The 16,070-nt window shown below is 41.4% G+C and overlaps 1 protein-coding gene across 1 annotated transcript in view; it reads left to right on the top strand.

Moving 5' to 3' along the window:
- The window catches only part of Ryr3 (ryanodine receptor 3), a 532,014-nt gene that overhangs the window by 209,291 nt on the left and 306,653 nt on the right, over positions 1 to 16,070 (top strand).

Raw genomic sequence — 16,070 nt, 5'->3', positions numbered from 1 at the left:
AATCTTTATTAGATTTTATTAGATCCTGCTGCTCCCAGGGCACTGGAAAATAGCCAATTCATAGTGCTAAATCTTTGATCTTATCAGATCCAGCTCTAACTGGTTTCTTGCTTCATCTAATATTTTACTTGCAGGAGTTTCAAGTGCTGTATTATTCTGTCAGTCCCTTCTGTCAGTCAGTTCATAATTATGTACTTTTTCCTAAATATATTAATTTCATTTTAATGCTTTTCCTTAATAAAGATAGCTTTTTTAATGCACAATAGGTATCACTCAACATTTGGAAAGATGGCATTTTGAACTTAGCCCCCTGTGTGAAAGGAATGTATTTATATCTATCTTTTTATTTCATTTATTGGACTGTGCTAATAAAATATTTTCTAGCAGAAGAAAAGTAGCCAGTATTATGTTGTTTTTATAATCTATGTTTACTTTAAAAACCAGTTACTTTAGCCCCTCCTTCTAAAGAGTGATGTTCTGACTGCTGTGTCTTAGGAAATGTGTCAGGAAAAAAAGTCGAAAGATTTTCATATTCCACATCTCCTATGCTCTGTTCAGTAATGGCTATGCCAGAGGTATCTCCACCCAAGATGATTGTGCTTTTAACACACATACAGATATGCATCCTTCCCAAGCAAGAAGCATCAGTATTATCTGCTTTATATGCGCAAACTTGATCCAGGAAGAGGAGCTTCAGGCTAAATCCAGACTTTTATTTTCTTACACACCCCAGGGGCTCCTAAGCAGGAAGCTGCTGAGTCAGGTTATATGACATCCCTAGTGTTCCTGTATCTCCTGAAGCAAGGTCCAGCTGGCTTCTGACCATTTCTTTTGTAGCCCACGAGACCTTGCACAGCATTCTGTGTCAGCTGGAGCACCTGCAGTATTACATACTGGCTTAACAGAAACAAGTACCGCCAAGAAGAGACAGGCCAGGTCACCATGTACAAAGTCAGTGTCAAGATTAAAGCACACTACCCAATGTTCTCCCACATCCTAAGTAGCCTTTCTGATTTGCATCTTTATTTTGTAAGCTAGTAATTAAAAAAATAACTTCAATTTGGGGTTAGCGTAATTTGCAGAACACTGCTACAAAATTTTGCTTGGGAACTCACATGTTCACAATGACCATTTTTCACAACACACCATTACCTAGTCAATCAGTATCGTCTTTCTTTTTCATATCGCTCAAGATATATCCCCAAATCCAAGCATCTTATACTCTCAGAACCTCCCTGCTTGATCCAAGCAAGTGTGTGTTTTTAGGATGAACACTTAAACATGATAGAAAATTGAACAACTCTTTAAGGTCTCAGAGTTTGTTTAACTGGGAGCAATTTTTAAGGCCGAATTCTGGCCTCATTGCTCTTGTCATTACCAGTCCCAAGCCAAACCCAGCGAGCATGAGATTGGAAGGGATTTGGTCTAATCAGAAGAAAGGTTACCTAAATCTCCTTAGTGGTAGTATAAGCCTTTATTTGTGTAAAGAACATGGGTTTATCATTCACTGTAATGAATAAGATATTTGTCTAGGCTCCATTTCCCCCATGCCTTGTTTAATTATGAAAACCTAACATCTTGTTCTCTTTTAGATACCAGACATCCTGTGGTCCATAGTTTTCTTACACTATGTTGTGTTCCTCCACTCACTTAATAAAAAAAGTGCCTCTGTGATCCTTTCCATCTTCTGGTCTCCTGACATGGCCCTAGGGTTTCAGGGAGGCCTTCCTGTTTTTCAGGGAGGCCTTCCTGTTTTTCAGGGAGGCCTTCCTGTTTTTCAGGGAGGCCTTCCTGTTTTTCAGGGAGGCCTTCCTGTTTTTCAGGGAGGCCTTCCTGTTTTTCAGGGAGGCCTTCCTGTTTTTCAGGGAGGCCTTCCTGTTTTTCAGGGAGGCCTTCCTGTTTAGAATCTTCAAGCTGCGTACACAGCTATTGGCAGTGAAATGATTCCCAGATACAGGAGTAGTCGGCTGCATTTCAGTTCCGTTCATCTTTCTCTTCGGTTCTGCTTCTCCGTGAGGGCTACCCGCTCACTGCTGCTTTCAGACTACAGTGTATATTTGCCCTTTGAGTTTCTGGAGATGCTGAACTGCAGCAACCCCACCCAGTGGGAAGAAGTGATTGTTGCCATGCTCATTTTGGGATCAAGTCATCACATTGCGTTACTGGTAACCACAAAGCCCATTGAGAAACAACTGATTTGGTTTTCCTTCATCCATTGAAAAGGGCAAGTGAAAAAAGCAAAAAAGAAAAAAGGCAGATGAATACAGTTGAGTTTTAGTTTCATTGGCCTCACGGAATTTTTTAATTTTTTTCTCCTAAATTCTGAGCAATGGTATTTATGAGGTAGTCTGCCCACCCCCCGGGGAGCTTTGTGAGAATGCCACTTACAATGCTTTCTTCTCTTGCAAAAAAAGCCATGAAGCCTGTGGTTAAAGAAGTTGGGTTTTGCTATCAGGCCAAGATGTTATCCTCTCCTTGTCAGTTTGATAAATTCCTTTTTTACACAATGGGAAAAAAATAAATCAGATGGTGTATGCTTTATCGAGTTCCCAGCTTCCATTCACAGATATAGAAAATTGTTTTAAAAATGAGGTGGGTTTTTTTTTCCCCAGAAGATCTAGATTGTGAAATGAACATTTGGATCTAAACTAGGTCTCTGGGAGGTAGGCTTTTGAAATCAGCCAGTAAAAGGACTGCCCAAGTATTACATTATTTATGACTCTGAGAGATACAAACTCTACAGACACAGACAAAAGTGGAGTAGTGTAGATGAGAGTGCAGAATTCTGAGTAAGGCATATCTTGATGGCCTGGGGACCAGCAAGACACAGACGCCACAGTGACAGCCTAAGATCTGAGATGACTGATTCCACTATTGAGAGGAGCACATGTCAGAGAGTTGAAGTGGTGACCGTCCCTGTCTCCTAATGCACTCTGTTTCTCCTAGCTCCATCTGCCTCTCCACCTAAGCTCTGAGAAGTACAGGGATGAGGAGTGAGGTCCAGATTGCACAGAGGAAGAGCCAGAAGACTGCTAGTGATATGAGGATGTGTGGATCAAGGGCAACTAAGGGAGGGCTGAAACTCTTCCTCTGTCAAGACTGGGTAGCCTTGAACTGTGTCTGTCCATATGGCACAGGCTTGGCTGCAGAGGTGAGGCCGTGACAGGGAGGATATAATATCAGTTCTAAAATTACCAAAGCCATTGGGAAGCAATAATATTTGGTGCATTTATAGAGCTCTGGAGAAATATAAAAAAAAAAAATCTATCATCAGTCCAAAAGATGCATCAAAGTAGAGTACTTACTAATTGCCAAGTGCTGTGCTAACTCCATGGATGAAGAGTCCACAATGGCTTAGAAATGTCCAGAAGTGTGGATCTTGAGCATGGCTATGTATGGGTCACCCCAAGAGCCACACTAGGAAATCAGCTTGATGGGGAACATTTACCTGGTATGCATGAAGAGCTATATTCAAGCCCTAGTATCCACATATCTCCCCTAAACGTAAGAACTGCCCTAAGAGACAGGCCCACTACAGACACAAGAGATCAGAATCTCAGCAAAGTGGCCCAGTTTTCTGTTGTGGGTTTCTTTTCTTGCTCTGTTTTCGTGTAAAGTTCTCTTGGGACTTCGATCTATAGCTGGGATCCAGGTCTCCTTTTTCATAATGAGCCCACAAGAGGTCCAAAAGCATGATGCCCTCAGAGCATCGCCTGGTCCTAGTGCAGGAGCTAAGACCCAGCAGCGGCTGATCTTTTATCTGCAGGCCGCATGTTCACAGAACTCAAAGAAGTATTTTCTCTGCCCAGTTTCACTTGCTGTACTCCTAGGAGAATGTAGGCTGTTTTGCTTAGGGTTATGAAGTTGACTTTAGGCGTATTATGTGGATATAGAGAAAACAGCCTGAATTCATCTTTACACAGCAAGATAGTGTGCTGAGTACAGGAGAAACAGAAGGATAAAAAAATAAAGAGAAGCTGTTGATATAGGATGCTTAGAAAAGAAAAGGTAAATAATAGTTGTAAGAACTTCAGAAAAGGAAGGAACAGAGTCAGACAGCAAAGTATAGCCAGTTTGAGGCACTTAAGAATACACATAGGCGAAGGTGCTTGCACACAGTAGGACTCATTGTATGTAAGTAGTAGGTGCTTTATGATTAAAAGTTTATTCTTATTTTTAAATCTGTCAATCCCTGGTGTAAGCAGTAATGTTTTAGTAGAGAGAAATGATAGAGATAATGTTAAAGTTTTAAATTCATGGCACTCTGACCTTTCAAATGTTAGATTCTTGGTAAAAGGTATTGCTTATACATTCAATCTGATAAAAAGAAATGATTGGGCAAAGTTCTTGGTCCTCACCCTGTATGGCATTGGCCCACTCTTTCACCAGCAATCTGAGCATGGGTAGTTCAGACCACGTCCCCTGGATGGGGAGGCTTTGTGGCACTCAGAGGAAGGATAACAGGCTACCAAGAAGAGACTTGATACCCTATGAGCATATACAGGGGGAGGAGGTCCCCCTCAGTCACAGTCATAGGGGAGGGGAGTAAGGGGAGAATGGGAGGGATGGAGGAATGGGAGGACACAAGAGATGGGTTAACAATTTAGATGTAATATGAATAAATTAATAAAATATATTTTTTAAAAAAGAATCAGAGCAGTGCCTGAAGGCAAATCTGGCTGGTGGGTCCTTTTCTGTGAAGAATGAATTTGGCAGTATTTGATTCTAATAAATCTATTAGATATGGAAGAAGGGGGAGAGATTACTTCTAATTAAACAATAAGTAATTGGCTCATCTCTTTACAAAGTATACTTGTCATCGGTCTAAATGTCACCAATACCTTGACAAATACCTCCTGTCAGTTTGTTCATTTAAAAGGTGCCATAGCAAGTGCTGTGTGTTAGAGCAGTCATCCCAGTGGTCTGCTTTCCCTGTAGCAAGATATGCTCAAAGCAAAGTGTGGCATCATCTCAGAAGAGCCACACCCAAGCAGCCCACTGCTCACCCTCCTGCTTCAGGTGCTGTCCTTGTTACATCCCAGGCCTACCAGGGACCTCAGTGCCATTTCACCAGCCACAGTATCTCAGGACAGGGAGTAGGGAAATGGCTGCACAAATCTACAGCAATGCTTAGAAGTCAAAACTTTTGGCAGCATTGAGACTTGAGCCCAAGGCTTCATATGCAATAAGTGTTTGCTTTAAATCATCTCGTTTTCCACCAACCAAGACTTGCTTTTGAAGATTTGGAAGATTCCTTCACTGTCTTTAGCCAGACAACCTAAGGGATTGTTGTCAGAGCATTCAGTTTCTGAAAAAGAGCCAACTGTCTCCACAGCAGCAGACCCTAATGACCCAAGAAAATTTATCCTTTCCCCACGAACTACATCCAAGCAAAAAAAAAAAAAAAAAAAAAAAAACCAGGCTGGCGTCCTGGAAGAACCTACCCTGATGCTGTGTGTGTTTCTGCACCCAATGACAAGTATACTTTGGAAAGACATGAGCCAATTACTTTTTTTTTTTTTTTAGAATTGTTTCCCCCTTTTCTTCTATATCCATATTCCATTGACACTAATAATCCAGAATTCTCAATTTCTTGAATTAGACTCTGGCGTTCAAGGCTATTTATTGTCTTAGAATACTTTCATCATATTATAAAATTAATGGCATCTTGTCCCCAAACTCATTTCCCTCAGCACTCCCTCTCCTATCCAGTTCCCTCTCTTTAAGTACTTCCTTTGGATCATTTCCCACTGGTGAGCCTGCCTTGCCAGATCACCATAGAAGAAGATGTAACTTGATATGCTGAGAGGGATAGGTGGGGGAGGGCTCACCTTTTCTGAGGGGTAGGGGAGGGGGAGGGAGGAAAGTGTGAAGAGGGAGGGAGGGTGGAACCAGAAGGAGAAGATCAAGGGGGCTACAATTGGGATGTAAAGTGAATATATAAATTAATTTTAAAAAATAAATAAAATTAGTTTTTAAAGTAAAAAAAAAATAAAATTAATTACATTAACTAAGTCCTTGAACCATCTTCTTATCCAGGAAAAATCACCCTAGGTACTTCCAAAACAAAGTGATGGCTGGATTTAATTAATCATAAGGCAGGAAAATGATGAACGTGGCATACGTTATCAGGCATGCGTTGGGGAAGATTATTGAATGTGTTTAGCTGTAAAAATGTTTGTATGTAAAAGATAAGGGGGCCATGGGAGAGCTGCTTCTCTGCCCTATTTTCAGGCAGGGAGGAGGCAGGGAGAGGGCAGCAGTGGAATGTGGGAGGTGAGGTTCCCTGGGGTCTCAGTCACCCTGCTGCCTTGGGACAACAGCTTAGAAGCAGATGGAGTAATGATCTCCATAGAGCTTGCACCACCAGATGCTATGTCCATTTTAACCCAAGGTGAATTGTAGCCTAGTGGTTCCTTAGCATTAGTTAACTTCAAATGAGAGTGCCGTGAAAGCAGGATTCAGGAGACTGGGGCTACTGGATACTATATCTCCTTCCTCTTACCAGAACTTCACTAAACTTCTGTTTCATGATTTGGGTTTTTATTGATATCCTAAAAGGCACTGGAAGATGCCCAGACTATGAAGGCCTTCTCTCAAATACTAACGCAAGTGTCTAAAGCAGTGGTTCTCAACCTTCCTACTGTTTCGACCCTTGATACAGTTCCTCATGTTGTGGTGACCCCCAACCATAAAATTACTTCATTGCTAGTTCACAACTGTAATTTTACTACTATGAATCATAATGTAAATATCTGAAATGTGACCCTTGTGGGGGGTCACAGCCCACAGGTTGAGAACCACTGGTCCAGAGGGTTAGCACTGTTCAGACTGAGCTGCCCACATGTACATAGAGGACATCTTAGGAGAGAAACTCTTCGGGATTCCATCCCATTGCTTTCTGCAGCCAGCATCTCAGGTACTGCAGACTACTGGCTCTATACATGTAATCAACTATAATGAGTAGAAAGTCCAAGTGTCAAATTACAAATGGATGCATTATTCCCATGTCATGTTTTTTATTGATCCTTCATGGTAGAGAACTTTAGAGGGGAGAGGTATCTTTCTCCAGCCCAGGGAATACAGGCTCTGGCAGTTACATAGCTGAGTAGAGGGTCTGACAGTAAAGAAGACACAAGTTAGGTTCCCTATCTTTGCATTCTTGGAGCTCACATGGACTTCAAGTAGAGTTATAATGCCCGTAGAATACCTGTTGAATTCCTGTTGTCTCTCATCTGCTGGCCCTGGCTCCTAATCACAGTTCATATGAACCTGTGCTCATGACCTTCCTGTCCGTGAGTTGTGCTTTCTGAGTTCTGGTATGTTTTTAGCAAAGTCTGTCTTTCACTGTAAATAAAGAGGCATAGTTGTTCCAATTTCTAGGTATTCATGGACTAAGACCTACCTGAAAATTTTCATTGGATCCTTTGGTGTCCTCAGAGCTGAAGAGGTATTGCTCACCATGTCTGTATAACCCTCAACAGAAGAAAGCTTGTTGGACTGAAGTCTTGGGACTTTAGCCAGACTTGGTGGTCCTCAAGCCTGTAACTGTAAGGCAAGACAGGTCTGGCATCTGATAACTGCACAAAACAATCCTGAGAAGCACAGAATTGTGGAGAACCAAGTCTCCAAATGAGAGTGGAATCCAAAGAGAAGAACCTAAAGATTCAGATGAGCTGATGGGTCTGGAACCCATGCGTAGTAGTGGTGGGGAACCTCACGGTAAGAGACTTTCCCCCACAGGATCTAGAGCTGAGACTCTGTAAAATAAGGAGAGCTCAGGTGTCTTAAATAGGGACTTCCTCTCTGAGTTTTTCCTCTAACACCAGACTGGAGCATAGCACTCTAGAGACAGGACCTAAAAGCAGGTAGAATAGTAGTGCATCCCTGTCTGCTTTTCAGGCAGGCTGGGTCACTTACTGAGGACTCGTAAATAAACCGCATCCTTAAGGTTTAATGAACCGACTAAGTACATTCATGAAAGTCCATTTCTCTAAATATATGCACCATGTTGTCCCCATACACATATGTCTGCATTGTGTTGAAATGGTGATGTGGTAAGAATGTTAAAAAAAAAAAATTAGAGCGTGATCAAGTTCACTAGTTCTGCAACCATGAAAGTGGCTGTTTGATTGTTTGTGTGTGTGTGCAGATACACATGCATGTGTGAATGTGCACATGTGTGCATGTTCATGCATGGGTGAGTACCTGTGTGTGAAGTTGAACATCCATATGTGTGTGTGCATGTTCATGGGAAGGGTGAGCATGTATATCTGCAGATGTATATGTATGTGTGTATATGTGTGTGCCTCCTCATGAGTACATGAGCACCTGTGTGTGCAGGGGCACAGACACATGCACATGCATTTGGAGGCCAATGGTGGTGTTCCTCAGATGCTATCCACAATTAATTAATTAATTGCCTTACTTACGTATTGACAGGGATTCTCCCTGAACCAAGGCATACTAGACAGCTTATGGTAGCTGTCTAGCAGGCCCCAGAACTCCACCTGCCTCTAATTCCCAGAAGCAAGAGTACACATATTCAGCACCATACCTGACATGTTTTACATGGGTTCTAAAAGGTCAAAGTCAGGTCCTTGCACTTACAAGGCAAGCATTTGGGCTGGCGAAGCCATCTTCTGTGTCCTGGCTCTTTCACTTTTATAGATTTTCTTATTATTTTTGTGTAAATACAAGCAGTAGTTTGAAAGTACTTTGTGTTCTGCATCCTGTCACAATGCTGGATCATAAAATTTTTTTGTTCTTACCTACCTCTGGTGATTGCAGCCTTTAATGGTCAGAGGCTAGAACATCCTAAAGAATCCTCATGATTTACTAGACAGTGCTTTTGTTGCATATTCTTGTCAGGTTTCCTTGTGTTTTGTTATGACCATTATAAGGCCTTTGCCACAGCTGTGTGCATTCCTTCTTGCTCCTTTTGAATTATTCGCAGAAGTAAATCTATTATGCCAGAGGTTATGGACTTCTTTGTGGCTCTTTTTATATACTACTATATTGCCTTGCAGAAGGGTTATAAACTATAGTTCATACAGCATTTTTCCTTCTGCTTTTGCATATTTTGTAGATATAAAGCAATATAGCCAAGATCATATAATTGCAATTTCTTTTATTATTAAAAGAAATAAGAAATGTCTCCATACGTTTTCACTTAATTCTGATTGCTATCATTTATTCATACCTTTTTCTTCTTTAGTTGAAGCTTGTTTTTCTACCACCTTTCAGTGACATATGAAGCCCTTTGTCACTGTGATATGAAGTCTTTGTGTAGTCTATTAAGTGTTTCAGTTTCCACTTTTCTGGAGCTCATTGATTTGGACACAGTCATATCTGCCTTTTGTTTACTTTGCATGCTCATGTTACTTCAGAGCATAGGCAATTCTAGGATGTACTTGACTATAGCAAAGGATGTAGACTATATTATTACATGCTGGTTGTTCTATAACTTAATTTTAAAGTGGAATATTGAACTCTTTTACTATCCAAGATCTGACATTCTCCTCCTCTCATTGACCATTGCTCAATGTCTGACTTGCTAGCCACATACAAGAGACATGGCTCAATCCTGCCTCTTGCTTGTACAGGAACTATAGACTATGGTTCACTTATCATATCTATATGGACTGTGTATGCCAGCCATATGCTTCTTTGTGAATCGGTAGCAGAGTGAAATAGCCAATTTTGCTTAAAGGCATTTTATAAAAAGTTCCCTTTCAGAACCAAAATTTCTTAGTGTTCATATTTCAGCATTAATTTCAGTAACAGTTCTGTTGAACCCCAAGCTACACTCTTACTCTTAACTGAAACAACACAAAATCTATTAGTGAAACTTAGTAGAATAAACAACTACAAACAGTACTTTTCCCATTCTATATACCAAAGTATACCTTTCCATTTCTTCATATCTGAAATGTTATCCAATAAAGTCTCTTGTTTCTCCTCAAAGGTTCTACTCACATAAGCAAACTATTACAAATCTTATTAATTTACAAGTATTGAGTTGAACCTATTGTGTTAAAATAACTGAGCTGGCTGACTCTGCTAGGCTACCTGCCTTAGCATAGTGCTGCTATTCAATTAGCTTGTTTAGCTTATTCGCTTTCATTGTCCTCTACTTATAGGGCACCATTATTATTTAGCTTTCTTGTATCTAAAGAAATCCATGCCTCCTGTACAGGGCAAAGGCCTCTACAGTGACCTTCAATCTTCTAGAGAGACCTGTTCTTTCTTTTATAGCCTAGGTAGAACAAAGTGAGATGTGGGATAAGCAAGGAAGAGAAAAATCAAAGCGGGCACATCCAGAAATGCCATGCTCTGCAGGGTATCCCAGGATCATGGCCCTTGAAGTGTGGTGGGCCACAGCAGATTCATCAGAAAGCCATCCTGGGGTCTTGGAATGCTTCTTAAGTCCTAGGTGCCCCCAAAGTAGAAATGAGCATTTCAGAATACAGGACACATTGGTTTGGATATATATCAGTCTTGACATATTCATAGCTGGATAGAAGGTAAACTCTCTGCCTCCATAGTTGTGACTTCTGGTTTATGTTCATGAAAGGTGTTGGTCTTTGGAAGCTACAAAAACAAATGTCAATAATAGAAAGTTAATATTCAAATTACAGATGATATGATTTAATTGTCTAGTGCAACATTCTTCCTCTAGACATAGAATCGGGGCCTTTAAACAGCTTTTCCCTCATGTACTCCGACATTATAAGGTGGCTTCAAGAGTATCCATCTGCCAGTGGTGGCATTCAAGGACACTCATGGCAGTGATAGGACTACCACCCAAACCAGTCTCACAGCCTTAAGGTATAGGCAGTACCCCACGAACAGATGTATGCATCCTTTATGTAAGATGTGACATCTTTCCTGAAACACTAGTCCAGGGCTGATACCAAAAGAATTAGTAGAATCTGCTCTTAGTCCCAAGTTCAGATTCCAACTCACACTTTCAAGGCAAGTCTGGGAAGTTTTTAAAATTTCCTATGCCTCTTCTTTCTGATGTGCAAAATGGAGACTCGAGGTCCACATGCACTGATTGTTTATTCATTCATTTAGGAACTATTTGGTGAGTGTGTCTAATTCATCTGATACTGATACAAATGGCATTCAAATGACAGAGACACAGCATTTAGCTTGAGAAAGTTCATGGAGGTTACTTTTGTTTCCAGGAGAAAGAAGGACAGATACATAAAATGAAGTTACCAATTCACATCAGCTCATAATAAAGCAGAAGACTGTGATCAAGTGAGCCTGTTATTTTGTAAGGAGTGGTAGAGGAGACTTCTGTAATGAGATATTTGGGGGAGAGAAATGAGCAGAAGGTAGCAGCAGTAGGTCAGGTCGTGAGTGCATTGAAAGAATGTTTCCATGCCCTGGGGAGAGCGAAATGCATGTGCAAAGGCCCTGTGGGCAGCAGCAAGGTTATGTAAACAGTGCAGAGCAGTCAGAACAGCTAGAGCAGAAGCAATGGGGAGCATGCTCCTGATAGACCAAGTCAGAAGGCTCTATGGGAGGCAGCTCAGGTGGGTAACGTTTGGGGACTTACAGCTAGCCAGTCAAACCTAGCCTCTAGTATATATTTGTACAGTCTGCTAGGGTAAGAATTACCTTTAAATTTTGAACATATTCCTTGAAAAGTTATGTGAAGTGTGGCTGGTGACTGTGAGACAGATCACAGAGCCTAACACATTCGCTCTGTGGCCTCTCAGAGAGAAATTTCCAATGCTGAAGGAGAGAATTAGGTGCCATCGCAGGAGCATCAGATTTCTAACTCCGAGAGCAAGCCACTGGAGGTTTTGCAGCAAGAAATCAAAGATGTGGTTGGAAAGGGTGGTTCTGGATGCCACAATAGTCCACAGCTTAGCAGGAACATTTTGGAGGCCTTTACCATAGGCCAGACACAAAGCAGTTTCAAGGACTAGGAGCAGTGGGTGGCTATGTGGTTGCCTGAGGAATGTTTTTAAAAGTCATACCAAAAAAAAAAATAATAGCAATATATCTGACAGACATATTTGTGAGGCAGGAACTAGTGAGGACTTGCTTACCCTGTCTTAGCAGAGTTTGGCTGTCAACTCTGCCTGCATCTAAACTTGCCCATTTTTAGGCAGAATTCTGTCTGTGGCAGAAATGAGGACATTTTGCCCAATGGCTTGTTTGCCACATTTGAAGTCATCTCCATAAGGAGGTTCTTTGATGCTCATCTTCTTCTTTGAGCCAGGCTGGGTGTTGCTAGGACTTAACTTGTCTTGTTGTCAGAGAACTTTAGAATAATAAAAACATCTTTAAATGCTATATTCTGTGGGTCTCTGAGGCTTTTGAAGACCCTATTTAACTATATTACCTCATATATCTGTAGAGTCATATCTCTCTATTAGACCTAGAGTGTATAGCCAGAAGGCTGAAGATGATGCCCCAGCATAATAGAGAGTGTTGGGTGATGTTCAGAAAGCAAACTGTCTCAGTCATTTTTTCACTTTGGAAGCTGCTAACCTGCACTCGGGTTCACTCGGATATTTAAGTCTTATTCCTTCTCAACTATCTGAAGCCCAGATAGTTTAGCCTTTCAATTAAGCTTAGTAGGTTAGGGGTTAAGATGTTTTTAGATCAAGAAAGATATTTTAAGTTAATAGAGATGAGATATGATAGATATTAATCTCCATTCAGAAATTTAGGTCCAACAAGCTAGGAAAGATGTTTACTTCAAGTTTGCCAAATACAAATGGCCAAATCACTATGAATGTAACATTTATATAATTCCTGATTGTCTCATGGTTCTTCATGCTGTATGTAGTTTATTTTACTCATGTGTAATAATATAAATATATATTTAAAAAGAACATAATAAAGAAAAATTTCAAAAAAAGTAATTCCAATAGTTGTTTTAGATTGGTTGAGAGAAATGAATAAAAAATAACACACATACATCGCAGTTTATTTTGCTCAGTCCGTGACTACAGTGTGAAAGAAACCAAAGGAGAGAATGCTCCTTTCTGCTCCTCGGGGTTTGATTCCTCCATTCATCTACCACTGACTTCCCTTCCTCAGGTGCAGTATTGACTGTGGCAGCACCCTTTCATAAACTACTAGTGTCTTGCTGGCTGTGGGACAGGGTCCATATGGTGAACACGGGAGTCTTGGCCCTGCATAGTCCAACTAGTCTGTCTCTGTACCCCAACTGAGACCACCTATTCCTGTCCACGAGCAAAACACTAACTACTGAATGGCTATGAGCATTCAAGTGTGACTCATACTTCCTACTTCCAAGACACAGTCTACCTGTGTTGGTGCCTCTTTCTTGTCATCTGTATGTGAGCGGTCTGTGGCTGGCCTGCCTTTTCAATAGAGCCATTCTATAACACATGCTGCTCTCTACCCTTTTGGTCTAGTCAAAACCCTGGGCTTCACTTTTTTAATGTACATGCTGTTTCTATGTGTAATGTGATTTTATTTTTGTCCAACTTTCATCTCCCCTGCTACCGTACAGAAAAGTCAATAGTGTGGTACATGGTTAAATACCCTTTGGTAAGTTCAGACTCTGCACTTGGGACGTGTGTGATTTTGAGCGAGTTATGTTATCTGTGTGTCAGTTTACATGGCTGGAAAATGGGGGTGATTTTCATTGCAGCACTGGTTAATACCAAGTAAGATGTTTCCCGTGTGCTGTGTTCTGTGCCTACCGTAGGATTTGAGCCAATTAGATTCCAGCTATATGAGCCCCAGTAAAGATGTATCTCTTCATATTGGTGCTCTGTGCAGTCACTGTGTGTACATTAGAAAAATGAGGTTAAGATCCATCATCACGCCCAGTAGACATGGTACTAATAATATCAACTGTGACACGTAAGGAAAGGTACCCTCTCTAGGTACCAAATTCCTCACATACAAAATATGACATTCAGTGCTATGTTGAGAGGCTGTTGCGAGGATGGGCTGGGGCAGTGTGCAAAGCATATAGAGCATGTGCTCCATGGCAGCAATCACCATGATGGTCACAACAGAAGATGCCTCTTTTATCCTAGCACCAGAGCCATCCATTCCTCAAACAAGTAATCCTCGAAATCTTATCCTTATACCAGCAGCATCAGTACCACCTAGACCTTGTTAGAAATGCAGATTCTCAGGCCAGCGGAGTGGGGGCCTGGTGATTCTGATGTTCCCTAGCATCTACAAACTACTGTCTTATTTGCGAGAGAAGCTCGAATGCGAGGCTCCAGGGGCCTGTAGAGCAAAATCATTTTCCATTCCAGTGGGCATCTGAATCCCTTTCTTTTTCTGGTGTCATCACAATGAAAGGCATGAGGTCCCATCAATGTGTCTAAAGTACCAGAGGAGAAGACTAGTCCAAGCCACTCTATAATACTGTTTAGAGTCAGCAATTCTTAGCTTCTTATAATTACAGAGCTGATGGGACTACAAAAGAAATAGATAAGCGTGGGACCCACAGTCGATAACAGCACACCTAATTCAGTCACTTGTTTGGTTTGGGAGTATGTGCATTCAATATAAGCCGTTGAAACCATCAGTTAAGTTGTAAGGATACAAGCTCATGGGGACAAATTCCAGTTAGACAGACAAGATGTAAAGTGATTTAGTACATCTAATTTTAAAGTAAGGTGTTGACACATTTGTAAATACAGCTGAAGTTAGTGCAAATGATTTCATGGAATTCAGAAATATTGTGAAGAGCAGTGTAATCCTACATGATATTAAAGTCAGAGAATACTTAAATAACTCTAAGGCAGAGGAGGGGGGAGCACAGCTACATTTGGATTTAGTTATCAGCTTCTCTTCAATATACCCTGTTTGTCTTTTTTGTCTTTAAGTTCATTGTATGACATGGGGGGAAATCTCCTTGACAGAGAAATGTTGCTAATCCAAACAGAATTGAGATGAAATCACTCATAGCTTATTATCCAGACTTCTGTTTCTCTCCCCACTACCTGCTTCTTGTCCTCTGCATTGCTTGTTGCCATGCCTGGAGGGGACAGGATTGGCAGAATAAAACTGTAGACAACGCCTTGGGTAGCCAGTCTGCAGCTCTGAAAAAAAAAAAAATGAGATGCATAAAAGATGCTTTTACACTAAAGGAGCCAACTGCTAAAATTGCTCTTGACAGTGGCCCATCGAGGATGGCTCAGCAGGTAAAATGTTTGCTGTGCAAGCGTAAGAATCTGCATTCAAATCCCCAGTACCCGTGTAAGAGCCAAGCATGTCAGCATGCACCTATAGTCTCAGCACTGAGAGAAAGAGGCAGGAGGGTTCCAGGAGCTCTCTGGCTCATCAGCCAACTGGTCAGGTTCAATGAGAGACCCTGTCTCAAAGCAACAAGGTGGAGGGTAATTGAAAAAGATAGCCCACGTCCACATGTGGCCTCTACGGGTACAAGTGTGGTCAAGTACGCGCACACACACACACACACACACACACACACACACACACACACACACACACACACACACACACACATTGTCTTGGTGGCTTTCTCAGACTTTGGATCCTCTTTTGATACATGTTTGGGGAGGACAGAGCCAGTAAGCAGCAATCATCCTCTAAATGAGTGTGTGTTTAAAAACTGTGTTACCTGGAGATAGATTACCATGAGGTGAGGAGAACTAGGTTAGCACCAAAACGTATGGTCTTAAGTGTTGATTTCAGCTCACTTTTCTTCATACCCACTTGTAGCTGGGCTAAGCTACACCTTTGTTTCATAGAATATGTTGCTTGTTTCTGCGTGGCACCGTTGCAGATCAGAGTCAGGTAGATCAGGTACCAGTGGCTTGATTTCCTTTGGGTTATTTTTTATCTTCTCTTGAGTTCTCTCTCTCTCTCTCTCTCTCTCTCTCTCTCTCTCTCTCTCTCTCTCTCTCTCTCTCTCTCTCTCTCTCTCTCTCTCTCTCTGCTATTTGGGCAACCACTACTAAATCATCCTAATGGATGTGCAGAGGGAGGCAAGGGAGACAGCTACATGGGTCCCTAGGCTAAGGGGACTATTTCTACAGGATTAGCTCTTCTTTTAAAGTCCTGGATTTCAAAGCCATCCCTGGTTG

Source organism: Acomys russatus, chromosome 4 (genome assembly GCF_903995435.1).
Source record: "Acomys russatus chromosome 4, mAcoRus1.1, whole genome shotgun sequence".
In the NCBI taxonomy this organism is placed as follows: Eukaryota; Metazoa; Chordata; class Mammalia; order Rodentia; family Muridae; genus Acomys; species Acomys russatus.
Note: the sequence above shows the minus strand (reverse complement) of the source record. Positions and strands in the feature narration are given on the sequence as shown.